Raw genomic sequence first — 15,117 nt, 5'->3', positions numbered from 1 at the left:
TTTATTGTTTTCATCCTTTTCTTACCAATATCGAGCATTTTAACTCGATATACTACTGTCTATCTCGTAGCATATGTTCGTATCACATCATCGGTCTGATAAATTATCGAAATGAATATCATCGAGAATTAAAGTCTTTGTTTACATTAGCCTCTGCAAAACCATATTTATTTGTATCATACAAGTTAACAATTGGACAGTTGGATTTGTCTTTTATTTTCTTGTAAGGTGATATGTTCTTGTCAACAATTCAAGAAAAGGTTTATTATGTAGGGGATTTTTTTGTTTGATAACAGAGAGATTTTCTGTGATAAAAGAGAGATATTGCCTTTTTGCTTTATCCTTATAATTTCATTCTTCATTCTCTCATTCTATCATGGTATCAGAGGTAGATGATGATGACATATGGAAGATATGATCAGGGAGAAAGAAGTGTTGGTATAGATCAATGTCACCTGAGGTGGTGGCAAATAAGATCTGTGAAAGAATAAGGTCTTCGTTGAAGGAAAAGACCTATGCAAGATGGTGTAAAGCTGTAGATTTCTATGCAGCAATTCTATAGGAAGGACTCTGGGCAGTGATGCAGCCAGTGGCGTGATCAGCTTTGTGCAAGACAGCTGCAGATCTGTGTGCAATAGATCAGCAGTGAGGAATCTTGGCAACGAGACAGCAGCGTGGAAAGTTACCGAAGGCTGCTTGTCTCTGCGAAGGCAGAGCAGGATGCTGGCTGCTGGGAGGCCTGCACCCAGAAGGTCCTCTCGGAAGTAGTGAGGATAATGTTGCCGGAGTCGAGGACAGTGGTGGCGGAGGCGTTGGAGGGAGAAGGCCAGGAGCTGGTCGATGGACCAGCGCGCGGAAGCAGAGCAGATCTAGAGCAGAGGGTCAGTGACGGGGCGCTAGCGACGATGAAAGGTGGGAAGTGAGAGGTGGATGACTGCGGTGGTTTGATGATGATGCAGCAACAGCTTCCATGGCCTAACGTGAAGCTGATGGGTGAGGTTGAAAGACTCAAAGAGGAGAACGCTGCTCTGATACCATGATAGAAAGAATAGAAGATAAGAACAATAATTGAAGAAGCTTTATTGTAGAAATGAAATAGCTTTAGCTTGAATATATTAACATGTTCCCTCTCCTATTTATACTGATTAGGAGGAAGGATTTCCCTCAATAGAATAAACAGAATAGAACAGAATAGAGAGATTTCCTCATATAGTTGGAAAAATCTTATCTTCTATCAAGTTGGGAAAATCTTATCTTCTATCATGCCCCCGCAAGATGGTGCCCCTGACAAGGATACTAATCTTGGATCGATGCAAAGAATGATTTAAAGAAAGAGGCTTCGTGAGTAGGGCAAGAGCAAATCGTTGTTGCTGTTGCGATTGCTGTTGCTGTGAGGGCACAGGCATTCCCTTCGTTCTCCTTACATCCGCCCTTCGTTCTCTTTAAGTCCGCCGACTGTTGGCAAATCAGCGAAGACTACCGCGGTGAGGAAGATGAGGATTGACCGTAGAGCCTCTTAGGAATGTGGCTGCAGCGGCGTTGGTCGCTGGCCGAAGACAAGGGCGAAGCTTCACTTTTCTCAGCGACGTTGGTCGCTAGCCAAAGGCAAGAGCGAAGCTTCGCTTTTCTCAGCAACGTTGGTCACTGGCCAAAGGCAAGAGCGAAGTTATTGTGTTTCTGAGGATACGACTTCAATGGTAGGGGAGACTTGTGAAGAAGGAAGGGGAGAAGGAATGGGGGGAGTGGAGAATTGTTGAACCGGGAGAACAAAAGAGTGTGGGTCTTTCTTGGGTCTAATCCAATCAGTTGGAGTTCTAAGAAGCAAAAGACAGTGGCCCAGTCTACAACTGAAGCTGAATATCGTGCTATTGCTACCACTGCTGCTGAACTCAACTGGATCACAAATCTCCTCAAGGAACTCAAAGTTAGCTTTACTCATACTCCCATAATATATTGTGACAATGTTGGAGCTACCTACTTATGTGTCAATCCAGTGTTCCACTCGCGCATGAAACACATCACCATCGACTTTCACTTCGTGCGAGATCAAGTTGTCAGACATCAACTTCGTGTCTCTCATGTCCATACGGTTGATCAACTTGCAGACTCACTCACGAAGCCTCTAGCCCGCAAACTATTTTTGTTTCATCGATCCAAGATCGGTATCCTTGATAGAAGCTCGATCTTGCGGGGGCATGATAACAGAGAGATTTTCTCTGATAAAAGAGAGATATTCTCAACTGCATAGCAGATGAGATTTCCTCAACTGCATGAAGAAATCTCTCTGCTCAGTTAAAGAAATATCCTCTTTCACTATGTATAAATAGACTTCACATGATACTACTTGAAGTGTGCCTTTTTGCTTTATCCTTATAATTTCATTCTTCATTCTCTCATTCTATCATTGTTCTCATGAATTAGAAACGGCATGCTCATTTTATTTATATAACATGTGTAGCTCAATTGACTCTATCCAAATGTGCTTGTTTTATTATTATTCTTTTCTTCTGTGAGGAACAAGGTTTGGTATTGTAACGATCGATCCTATGATGATGACCACTGTACGGTCCCATCAATTTAGAATTAATATATTTTCTTAATCTAAAATGAATTGTTGTGATAGACGGACTAATTTTTGTCACTTTCGCAAGCATTTTCCCAATAAAAATTAGAACTCCTAACTCAACTAATTTTATCTGTGTATATTCATTCCTCCTTAATTTCTCTCATTAAAGATACTTGGTTTGTGCACTAATATAATAAAGTCTGATGACCCAAACAAAACATTAATCACCATAAAGATTGTTAGAAATTTTATCATTTTGCTACCAAAATCGTCCGATTGAATTATTTTTACAAACTACATTTTGTATTCTTAATTCCATACGCAAACCAAATTTCTCATAAATCACCATTATTTATTGCATAAAATTGCCTTTTACTATCTCTAAAGCACTTTGAGGGCATATATGTGCTTTGCATAGTTTTATTTGCACAATACTATGTTTCGGTATTTGTTCTGCCAAGACCAAATACCCATGCGATGGAAACAACTTCAAGATAACAATCCTTCAAGCTATCCTATTTTTCTCGTTCAATCAAGTTTTGCAACTCATATGAATAGTTTTCTTCGATGGGTGTCTTCTCTCCCTGGAATATAAAAGGTAAAAGACATTAATTAGGGAATCAATCAATAAGACAGCTTTTATGTGTCCATAAGTATTGCAAGTATCCTGATCTTTCCTCACTGCAATTTTATCTCTACATTTGCTTTGAATATGAGGAACTTTGAATTGTTCTAGCATTGCATTTGATATATCTCCTGTTTAGACGTAATGATTCGAATCTGTGCAACGTCTGAGATTCTGACCTTTTGATACTGAACTGCCTATAAGTCTTGTTGAAAACTTTGATTTATTCAAATTTTATTAATTGGAAACTAGACTCGTAGATCTTTTTTTATACCTGGATTAAAAGATTTAGAGTCCAAATGTCTGCTCAGTTATCTATTGAATCCGACCCTTTGGATTATGCAAAACAATGATTTTGTTTTCTGACCTTTGGTTACTAAATCTACGGTAACTCCTTGTTGGAAACCTTGATTCGTACGAAATTTATTTCATCAGAAACTAGATTGAAATATCTTTCCAATGATATATTTTCTGAGTAAAATTGGAGCACGATTGATAGTTTGATTCATTTGTTCAATGTGCCTCTTGTATTCTGCCAGAAATCGAGCTTTGGTCAATTTCTCATATTCTGGTTTCATTCATTTGAAAATTGATATCCTTTAGCTTTCTTATTCAATTGAGCTTTATATTACTGCTTTGAATTCTTGTATGCTCTTGTCCTACATGTATTTGGATACCTAAATCTGTTATGTAAACTTCATGTTTGTATCGTAATGTTTCATAAAGGCACATGTACATTTCGTTGTTCCGCATGTGCTTCCGATATGTCCCAATTTATTGTTCACATTATTTGGACCTTTGCCAGAAATGGTAAAGGGTATGTGCTTAGAGCCCACGATGCTCTAGATTATGTTTGGTGGTCATTCAGAAATGGATGGACCATATTATGTTTGAAATCCCACTTCACCATCTATCTGTTTGATATGAAATTCAGAGCCGACCTAGCACTTGGGCAGGGTGAGAGGGCTCGAGTAGGAAAGGGCTACCCGTGGATGGAGTCGAGAACTCATCATGGCGTGGAGCCACCACTGAGTTAAACCTCACATGCACTATGCTAGGGTACGACGTCTGAGCTTCTGTTTCGTATTTTGTATTGATATGCTCTAAAATGTTTCCTATGTCATTGATATACTTCAAAATGCTTCACATACCATTGATATGTTACGAAATGTTCCACTTGTCATTGATATGATCCGAAACATTTTATACGCTATTGGTATGCTCCAATTACTCTGTGCTCCATTTGCTATGAACTAATATGTTCTGAAATGTCCTATTTGCCATTGATATGCTCCGGCACATCTCGTACGCTATTGATATGCTCCAATTACTTTATGCTCCATTTGCTATGAACTGATATGTTCTGAAATGTCCTATTTGCAATTGATATACTCCGGAACAACTCGTACACTATTGATATGCTCCGATTACTATGTGCTCCATTTGCTATGAACTGATATGTTCTGAAATGTCCTATTTGCCATTGATATGCTCCGGCACATCTCGTACGCTATTGATATGTTCCAATTACTCTATGCTCCATTTGCTATGAACTGATATGTTCTGAAATGTCCTATTTGCAATTGATATACTCCGGAACATCTCGTACGCGGTTGATATACTCCAATTACTCTGTGCTCCATTTGTTATGAATCAAATATGTTTTGAATGACATGATACATATGATTTTGTATCAAATGAGATGGTATCCTTGAGAATTCTTGTATTCTGCCTTGCATTATGATACCTTACTTGTTTGAAACCGTTCCTTTTGTTCTGAATATGCTTTGTCACTTGCTGAGCTGTTTTTGGCTCACTCCGTTGTTATATAAATCTTTCAGGTCAACTTGTCACTCTTTGAGATGTTTGATTTGGGCTGAGGCAGTGGATAGCTATTCAGAATTATGGGCAAGTCTTGTTGGTTATTATGTTATTGTTGTATAAGCATATTTTGTATGTAATGAAATGTTGTTGATGAATCGAAATGGATATACTGTGTAACAGTGTTAGAAGATCTCTCTTATTTGGAATTTCAGAATGTTAAGTCTAATTTATGATGATATGAACTTGTGGTGAATAGATGGATATACTCTACAAAATTAAGTGACACATCATGCTCTAATAAGTTCATCTTCAACTTCACTTAGTAGCACTTCAAATTTATCAAATGATTCCTCGGATGAAACCCCTCTAATAGAATTTAAATCACTTACAGAAATTTATGATTCAATATTTGGTTTATTATTTTAGATCCTATAAGTTTTGAGGAAGTAGTTGAAAAAGAGGAATGATAAAAGACAATAAAGGAGAAAATCAAGTCAATTGAGAAAAATGAAATCTATGAGCTAATGAATCTATCGAAAAAAAAAAAGCAATTGGATTGAAATAAGTATTCAAAACAAAGTATAATGTAGATGGAAGTATCCAAAAACATAAGGCTCAGCTTGTAGCAAACAGATATTCATAGCAACAAGTGATTAGGCAGGAGCTTTGGATGATAGAAAGAGTACTTCATGTAATATTATTAGGCTCAAATCAGGAGCTATATTTTAGAGTTCAAAGAAGCAAGCAACAACTGTATTATCGACATTGAAAGCAGAATATGTAGTTGCAATATCAGTATCTTATCAAGCAATATAGTTTAGAAGATTTCTTAAAGATCTTCATTAAGGTAAAAAAGAAGCAATTGAAATATTTTATGAAAATAAAGCCATAATTGTAATGATGAAGAATCTAATATTTTATGAAAAAATAAAGTATATAGAGATATACTATCATTTCATCTAGGATCTTGTAACAAGCGGAGCTATGACAATAAAGTATTGTGGCATAGATAAACAAGTTGCAATATTCTCACTAAGTCACTTCCAATTTAGAAGCATATTCATTTCATATCTCAAATTGGTGTATGTAACTATGAATTAAGTAGGAGTGTTGAGAATTGATTCATGATAGTTATCTACATAATTGCTATATTCTAAGTAGTTATAGGTAAGTTCTAAGTAGTGACATGATCTAGAAGTTATAGTGTAGTTTCTATATCTAACTCAATCATGGGTGACATAATGGGGTGAGATAGTTATTACTATGTCCTATAAATAAGATCATAATTCATGAAGTAAGATAATATATACTTGAAAATATCTTATAAGTATTCTAAATATTATCTCTTGTTTACTATTATATTGATTTTCTTGATGAAAAGCATTCTCGTTTAATGACATCATAATTTTCTTCCTCCATCTCAAACATCTCTCTAAATTAAACACATATCCTAAATAATCCCGGTTATAGGTTACTCGAAAGGGACATTGAGATAACCAAACAGATTGATGTGCTGTATACCCGTCCATATGATGGATGTAGCTGGTCTCATAGCTGCTCATGTGAGGACACTAGGGATACAATACAAGTGCTCATTAGAGAATGAGTTCACTTATTGATCCGCTTACGGAATGCTGAATGGTTGATGATGCCTTATTGTCAAACAACGATGCCATAGTCCTAGTAGTGTATTTGGTTCTTCGACTTGAGACACCATGTCATGTATGAGTACTTTATTCTTTGATATCTGACTTGTAGGTTTAGAGGTTCCATATCTAGTATAGCCAGTCATCGGGAGTGGTAGCCAACCTTAAAAGAATTATTGAGTGTCGATAAAGGATCATCCACTTTCGATATCATGAGAGGAATATCCTATGTATTCTTGCTCAAACAAATCCCTATCCAGGGTCATTCAGATTGAGAGAGAAAGAGTTCTCCAAGAGAATATGATTAGAGCGAGATTTGAGCAGAAACCATATGGGTCTGACAGCACCATACATGGTATACAGTCTTTAGGATATTAGATGGATAAATGACTATATGTACAGGATAGCTTAGGATAGATAAGTACAATAGATTGGATTCCCTTATATCGTTTGGGGACTACGACGTAGTGGGCTAGTACGTTCGTAGTCGATGAGTTGAGTGAATTATTATAAAGAAAATAATTAACCGAGATAGAAGGAGTTCTGACAAGTATGACTCATGGCCAGCTCGATATTGGGCCTAGAGGGTCACACATATATAGTAGGCATTACGATGAGTATAGGTTCGGATGTGAGATATCTACCGGAGCCCCTATCTTATTGGATATCCAATAAGTCCCTGAATTATTGGATCCTATGGATGAGATCTAATAAGAGCCAATGAGAGATTATTGGATAGAGATCTACTAATCTAAGAGGCTTGAGTAGTTGGATATAGATCCAATATCCAACAGGGCTAGATCCATTAGAGTTATATTGACAGGGGACCTTTATAAATAGGAGGGAACCAATGGTTTATAGGCTAGAGCTTTTTTGGTTGCCTCTTCTATTCTCCTCCCCTTCTCCTCCTCAAATAGCAGGCTTGGAGTTTTGAGGAGCATCATCACAGCCCTGTTGTGTGGATCACCGCTAGAGAGAAGGATACTTGACCTCTTTCGCCCTCTTCTAGAGATCTGCAGGAATTCAAGGATACACGATCTCCTAGGTAACACAATATTTCATATATGCAATTTTAGGTTTCATAGTTTTTGCGCACCAATCTTCGCACGACGACGAACACAACTTTGGAAAATAGGGGATTTTGTCTTTTATATTCTTCTGTTGTGCATGTGATGTCACCCCATATATTCTTCTAGAGATCTGCAGAACCGCCCGCAAGGGTAGCACCCCCATGCCCCCCGCCACCAGCAAGGTGGCAACGACCGTAGCAAGCAGGGAGAAGGAAGGGTTAGGGCATTTTCTAGGCAAAAAATAGTTTTGCCCTTAGAATTTCAGAAATTTCATGTTTTGTCCTTTGTCCAAATTATAAAAATATCCCTCATAATTTAAAATTTTCCTTGCATGTCCTTGATTTCAGAAAATATTAATTAATTAAAAAATTTATTTGATTATTATTTTTATTATTATCTAGTAGTCCTAAATGATGATGATATGTACATGTGATGTATGATATGTGGACGGATGATTATGGATCGTGTGATGAGTGTACTTGTGATTATTATTATTGGGGCCTACGAGCCTCTATTTTATTTCTCGTTTATTATCAAGTTCGTATGCCTATGATTAAGTTATAATCACACGAGGAGGCGCAACAAGAGCGTGAAAGCGATAGCAGGACCCACGATGTCGAGACAAATGGTTGCAATGCATAAAGATACGTTGAGATACCGATAGAATCGACGAAGATGAGATGGACAATCATAAGGCATGAAGATGCACTACTGCACACATAGATCTTGATGTGAATGATTAGGCCCATTGGCTCGAGCTTGATCACATTAGGTTGTGGTCCATGATCATTTGATGTGATTGCTCATGTGATGTGTGATTGCTTATATATATATATATATATATATATATATATATATATATATATATATATATATATATATGCATGCGATGTAGATATATATTAAATATGTATGTGTATGACATGTAATATTAGGAGACCAAATTAAAATCTCCTCTCTTGATAATATTAAGTTGGTAAACGTGAGGTAATTAGATTGACCCACATGGCCTTTCATCATTATAGGTAAGGATCGATTCTCAATGTAGGTTGAGTTGGTAGAGTCCCTCGAGGCTCACCTATATCGCAATTCGTTATATTGCTTACGACATAGAGATATCACCAGTGACCTGAAGACATGGTATGCTTGGTCGAGTCCCTCGAGAGTATATCATCAAATCAGACTCATCTTGTAACGATGATGTTGACTTAACCGGACATCATGGTTGGTCGAGTCCCTTAAGACCATGGTGGTTCGGAGGCTGAACAGGATGGAAATCACAAGGAGTTGTGATCGGTAAATGTTGCCTATCTTTTGAGCTTATTGTGATTGGTCGAGTCCCTTGAGGTTACACTAAGACGCTGATTGGATCTCGATCCCCACCATAAGTCTGCAGTAGACTTTCATTTCATGTGTTGAGCGTATCATGTGACTCGCCAATAAAATAGTAGGAGTAAATTAAGATAGAAGTTCGTATCTTGATTGTTTATTTTTGTAAAATCTACATGTATTTATTTCTGCTGCATCTTTATTTTCAGAAAATATTGCTTTCAAATACCTTACATGGCATACTTAATGTTAACCGCCTCACTGGTCCAAATTATATGGATTGGCTCCGCAACTTAAGAATTATTCTTATGGTAGAGAAAATCACGTACGTCCTTGATACAACGATGCCCATGCTCGAGGAAGGGGCAAGCGAGGATGAGATTGCTCACTACGTGAAGCACATTGATGGCTCCACTCTTGCTCAATGTTACATGTTAGGCTCCATGACTCTAGAGTTACAGAGACATCATGAAAAGATGGATGCCAGATTCATTCTCCTATATATCCGCAAACTGTTTGAGGAACGGGGAAGAACTCAATGATATGAGATATCCATGAGTCTCTTCCGCTTTAGGATGATTGAGGGGACACTAGTTCAAAACCATGCCCTAAAGATAATTGAGTGGATAGAGAAACTCACAGGTCTAGGAATGATCCTAGAGGATAGCTTGTGTGTGGATCTTGTGCTTTAGTCCCTACCAGATTCCTTTTCATATTTCATAATAAATTTTAATATGAACAAGCTTGAGGTAACTCTCCATGAGCTCCTCAATAAGTTGAGGGAGGTAGAGAGCACTATCAAGAAAGAGAAGCCAGTTCTCTATACTGGTGAGACCAGAAAGAAAAGGAAAATAGAAAAGTCGCTTAAGAAGGGCAAGGGCGAGGGCAAATCAGGTAAAGTAAAAGTTAAAAGAAAGAAACGACAAAGGACAAATGCCAGTGCTTCTATTGTGGCAAAGATGGGCACAGGAAGAGAAACTTCAAGGAATACCTTGTGGAGAGGGTGAAATAGAAGTTTAGAGAAGCTTCGAGTACATTCATGATCAGTCTCCAATTGTCAGATTTGTTGTAGATTCTAGAAAAGTCGAGGAGATTGGCAAGAGGAATATTGTATAATGGTTTGTCTATGCTAGACACTGCTCCATATATCATGAATGTGTGTCCAAGAGGAAATAAGATGAGGTGAACATTACATCCCTATGGCATTGTAGGCTAGGTCACATCCATAAGAGAAGGATTCAAAAGTTACTAAAGGATGGATATCTAGATCCATTTGACTATGAGTCATATACAACTTGCGAGCCTCGTGTTCGTAAAAAACTAACCAACTCTCTATTTATTGGAACTGGAGAGATAGAGCCACCGAGTTATTGGAACTCATACATAGTGATGTATGTGGACCCATGTTAACTCATGCAATAGGTGATTACTCCTATTTTATTACTTTTACTGATGATTTCTCAAGGTATAGATATGTGTACTGGATAAAGTACAAGTCTAAGGCCTTTGAGAAATTCAGAGAGTATAAAAATAAAATAGAGAACCAGACTGAAAAGAGTATCAAGACTCTTCAATCAGATCGAGGAAGTGAGTACTTGAGTATAAAGTTCACCCAGTTCCTCAAGGACCATGAGATTCTATCCCAATGGACACCTCCTTATATACCTCAGCTCGATAGTGTATATAAAAGGAGGAATCATATACTGTTAGACATGGTGCAGTCCATGATGAGCTTCACTGACCTACCTATCTCATTTTGGGGATACGCTCTAAAGATCGTAGCTTAGCTTCTGAACAGAGTTCTAACTAAGTTGGTAGTGTCTACACCATATAAGATATGGAAAGGGAAGAAGTCCGATCTTAAGGTTGTGAAGATTTGGGACTGCCCTGCCCACATTAAAAGACACAACCCTGATAAGTTGGAATCGAGGATGAAGCAGTGCAAGTTCATGGGATACCCTAGGAAACTTATGGGTATTAATTTTATCATCATGAGGATAAAATAAAAATCTTTGTAGCTAAGAGAGTGGTGTTCCTTGAGAATAAACACATTCTTGACGGAGATAGTGGGAGCTTGATAGAGTTGATAGAGGTTGGAGAACCTAGCTCAAACATCACTCCACAACCCGAGTTTGTTCAGGTACATAAAACACACGTTCTAGCTTTACATAGGTATGGTAAAATATCTCATCCTTCTAAGAGATATGTGGGACATATTAGATGAGAGGATATTGAGGATATTGATCCTCAAACCTACGAGGAAGCTATTATGAGTATAGACCCCGGGAATTGGTAAGAAGCCATGAATTCTAAGATAGATTCCATGTACTCCAACAAGGTTTGGAACCTAATTGATGCACCAGAAGATATTGTACCCATCGGTTGCAAGTGGATATTTAAGAAGAAGATCGGAGTAGATAGAAAGGGAATGACCTATAAAGCAAGACTAGTGGCAAAGGGATATCGTCAAAGGCAAGATGTTGACTATGATGAAACATTCTCACCCGTAGCCATGCTAAAATTTATCCGAATTCTATTAGCTATTATAGCACACTATGATTATAAGATCTAGCAGATAGATGTAAAAACTATATTCCTCAATGACAATCTCGAGGAGGAGGTATATATGATACAGCTTGAGGGATTCGTGTCCAAAAACTGCTCAAATAAGGTGTGTAGGTTGCTTAGGTCCATTTATGGACTAAAGCAAGCTTTCTGAAGTTGGAATATAGGGTTTGATGAGGCAATCAGATCTTATGACTTTATTAAGAACAAAGATGAGCCTTGTGTATACAGGAAGGTAAGTGGGAGTGCTATCACCTTCTTGGTATTATATATGGATGATATCCTAATCATTGGGAATGATGTGGGAATGTTATCAATAATAAAGGCTTAGTTATCTCGACACTTCTCCATGAAATACTTAGGGGAAGCATCCTATATCTTGGGAATTCGGATCTATAGAGATAAATCCAAGATGATGCTTGGCTTGTCCTAGTCTAAGTATATGTTAGGACCCTTTGATTTTATGAGCTTTGAATAATATTTTTTATTTATTATTAAGAGCCCAAGTTCTGGTGGACTCTAGGTGGAACTCTGTAAATAGTGATGTTGTTGGGAAATCATTGGGGGCGACATCACATGCGCAGCGGAAGGACAAGAAAACAAAATCCCCGATTCCCAAAGAGATGTTCGTCGTCGTGTGAAGATTGGTGCGCAAAATCCACGAAACATAAAACTGCGTATAGAGTATGTTGTGTTACCTAGGGAGATCGTATATCCCTGTTTCCTTGTAGATCCTTAGGAGAGGGTGAAGGAGGTCAAGCGTCCTCCTCTCTAGTGGTGATCCACACAGTAGGGTTGCGACAACGCTCCTCAAAACTCCAGGCCTACTCTGAGGTGGAGAGGGAGAGGAGAATAGGAAAGGCAAGCAAAGACTCTAGCCTATGAGGCTATGAATCCCTCCTATTTATAGAGGTCCCCTGTCAAACCCTAATGGGTCCTCCCCTAGTGGGTATTGGATCTGCATCCAATAAGACAAGGGCTCCGTCGGATATCTCATATATGAACCTCTACTCATCGCAATGCCTACCATATGTGTGTGACCCTCTAGGCCCAATATCGAGCTGGCCGTGAGTCATACCTGTCAGAACTCCTTCTAACTCAGTGAATTATTATCTCTGTAATAATTCACTTGACTCATCGACTACGGAAGTACTAGGCCACTACGCCGTAGTCCCCAGACGATACAGGGGAATCCAATCCATTGGACCTGTCTGTCCTTAGTTACCGTGTACCTATAATCCCTCATCCATCTAATATCCCAGAGACCGTATATCGAGCATGGTGTTGTCAGACCCATACGGTTTCTACTCGAGTCTCGCTCTAATCGGATTCTCCCGGAGAACTCTTTCTCTCTCAACCCGAATGACCCTGGCTAGGGATTTGTCTGAGCAAGAACACATGGGATATTCCTCTCATGATGCCGAGAGTGGATGATCCTCTATTGACACTCAATAGCCCTCGTAAGGTCGACTACCACTCCCAATGACCAGTTGTACTAGATCTGGGATAGCCAAACCTATAAGTCTGGTATCAAAGAGTGGAGCACTCATACAGGACATCCTTGGTGTCTCAAGTCTAAGGACCAGATACACCACTAGGACCACGGAATCGCTGTCTAACAATAAGGCATCATCAACCATCCAGCATTCCGTAAGCGGATCAATCAGTGAACTCATTCTCCAATGAGCACTTGTACTATATCCCTAGTGTCTCTACACGAGCAACTATGAGACCAGCTGCATCCATCATATGGACGGGTATACAACACACCAGTCTATCCGGTTATCACGATGTCCCTCTCGAGTAACCTATGACCGGGATTATTTAGGATATGTGTTTAAAGGTGAATCAATCTCATTATCGTGATCTCATCACGATCCGATTCCCATTGCACAAATCCAAAGACATCACAATATATATATGCACATATACAATAGTTATAAAGTGATATACGCCAAAATATAATAAGCAAAAAGATTCTGTATCAAGTCACAAGTGCCATCACTCATGTGATTGGCTTGCTGGGCACCTATGACTAGCAGATGCAACTCTTTCTATCAAGCAATCAATCAATGAAATATTATTCTAGTCTATGGACCAAACCCTAGGAGGCTGATCCCCTCGAAGTGATCAAGGAGGCCGATCCCCTCGAAGCGATCAAGGAGGCCGATCCCCTCGAAGCGATCATTATCATTCCCTTTTCTCCCCTTTCTTCCACGATAAGACCTTAGGGTCTTACCATTTGGTATCAGAGCATTTTATGATAAGAATTTAGGGTCTTACTATTTGGTATCAGAGCAGCTATCCTTGGCATTCTCGTTGTTCTTGTTGTAGTTATCATCATCTCAAAAAAAAAAAAAAAAATAGAAAGAAGGAGAAGGCCACCACGCACTCAATCGAGAACCCCTACTTCCCCTGCTCTGGCCAGCAACCACCACCGCCACCAAGAGCGATGATCCTTGGCTTTCTCGCTGCAGTGTTGTCATAGTTATTAAAAAAAAACACAAAAAAAAAGAAGAAGGAAAGAGATCGTGTGAGAAAGGGTGAAGTCGGCGGCCACCGACCACCACTGCCTTCTCAACCGAGAAAGAAACTATGCTTTCGGCCATCGACCACGATTGCCTTCCCACTGCTGTCACTGCTTGCCAGTGGATTGACCACGGCCATCGCTGCCCCCCGTGGCCAGTGACCTCTCCTCCTCGTTCCCACATCTCGCTCGAGCGAGAAGGGCCATGACCATCGTTTCCCGGCCAGCGGACCAACCCCCTCATCGCATTTACTGTCGGCGATGCTACCCCCAACCACACCACTGTCACTGCCTTCCCTTGGTTGCAACTTCGGCTATGCGACCCATTGGCATTGCTGTTTTTGTGGTGTGATAGAAATAGAGTAGCCACCGGCCCCTCTACTGTTGTAGGTGCCGGTTGCCTCCACCGCTGCTTCCTGGCCACTTCAACGCCACCCTCCTCCTTCGTTGCTAAGCCACCACCACTACTAGCCACCATGCGATGATCGCCGCTCGCCTCCCAGCCGCTGCTCCCCCTTGCTCTGTATCCTTTGTAATCGAAACAGGGCAATCATGGGTAACTCACATCTGCTGCCCTTGTTTCCAGCCACCGTCGTCATCTCGAGCGTCATCGCTGTCGCTTTCTAGCCGACCCACCACTATTGCTAGCCACTGTGCGACAACCGTCGCTCGCCTCCTAGCTGTCGCCTCGAGCGTCGTCATCGTCGCCTTCCAACTAACCCACCACTGTTGTCAGCCATCGTGCGACGACCGTCGCTCGCCTCCCAGCTGCCGCTCCCCGTTGCTTTGCATCCATTGTAACCGAAACAGGGCAATCACAGGCAACTCACATCTACTACCCTTGTTTCCAGCCGCTGCCATCGCCTCGAGCGCCGTCACCGTCGCCTTCCAACCAACCCACCACTACTGCCAGCCATCGTGCGATGACCGCCGCTCGTCGACCAGCCACTACTCCCCCTTGCTAT

The 15,117-nt window shown here is 40.0% G+C and overlaps 1 pseudogene; it reads right to left on the bottom strand.

The window, feature by feature from the left end:
• LOC103999554 (ABC transporter G family member 22-like) overlaps window positions 1-14,763 on the bottom strand; it is a 48,164-nt pseudogene extending 33,401 nt beyond the window's left edge.
• Window positions 14,764-15,117: the final 354 nt, after the last annotated feature.

This window comes from Musa acuminata, chromosome BXJ2-1 (assembly GCF_036884655.1).
Source record: "Musa acuminata AAA Group cultivar baxijiao chromosome BXJ2-1, Cavendish_Baxijiao_AAA, whole genome shotgun sequence".
Lineage (NCBI taxonomy): Eukaryota > Viridiplantae > Streptophyta > Magnoliopsida > Zingiberales > Musaceae > Musa > Musa acuminata.
The sequence above is the reverse complement of the archived record's forward strand: the minus strand, read 5'-3'. Positions and strand labels throughout refer to the sequence as shown.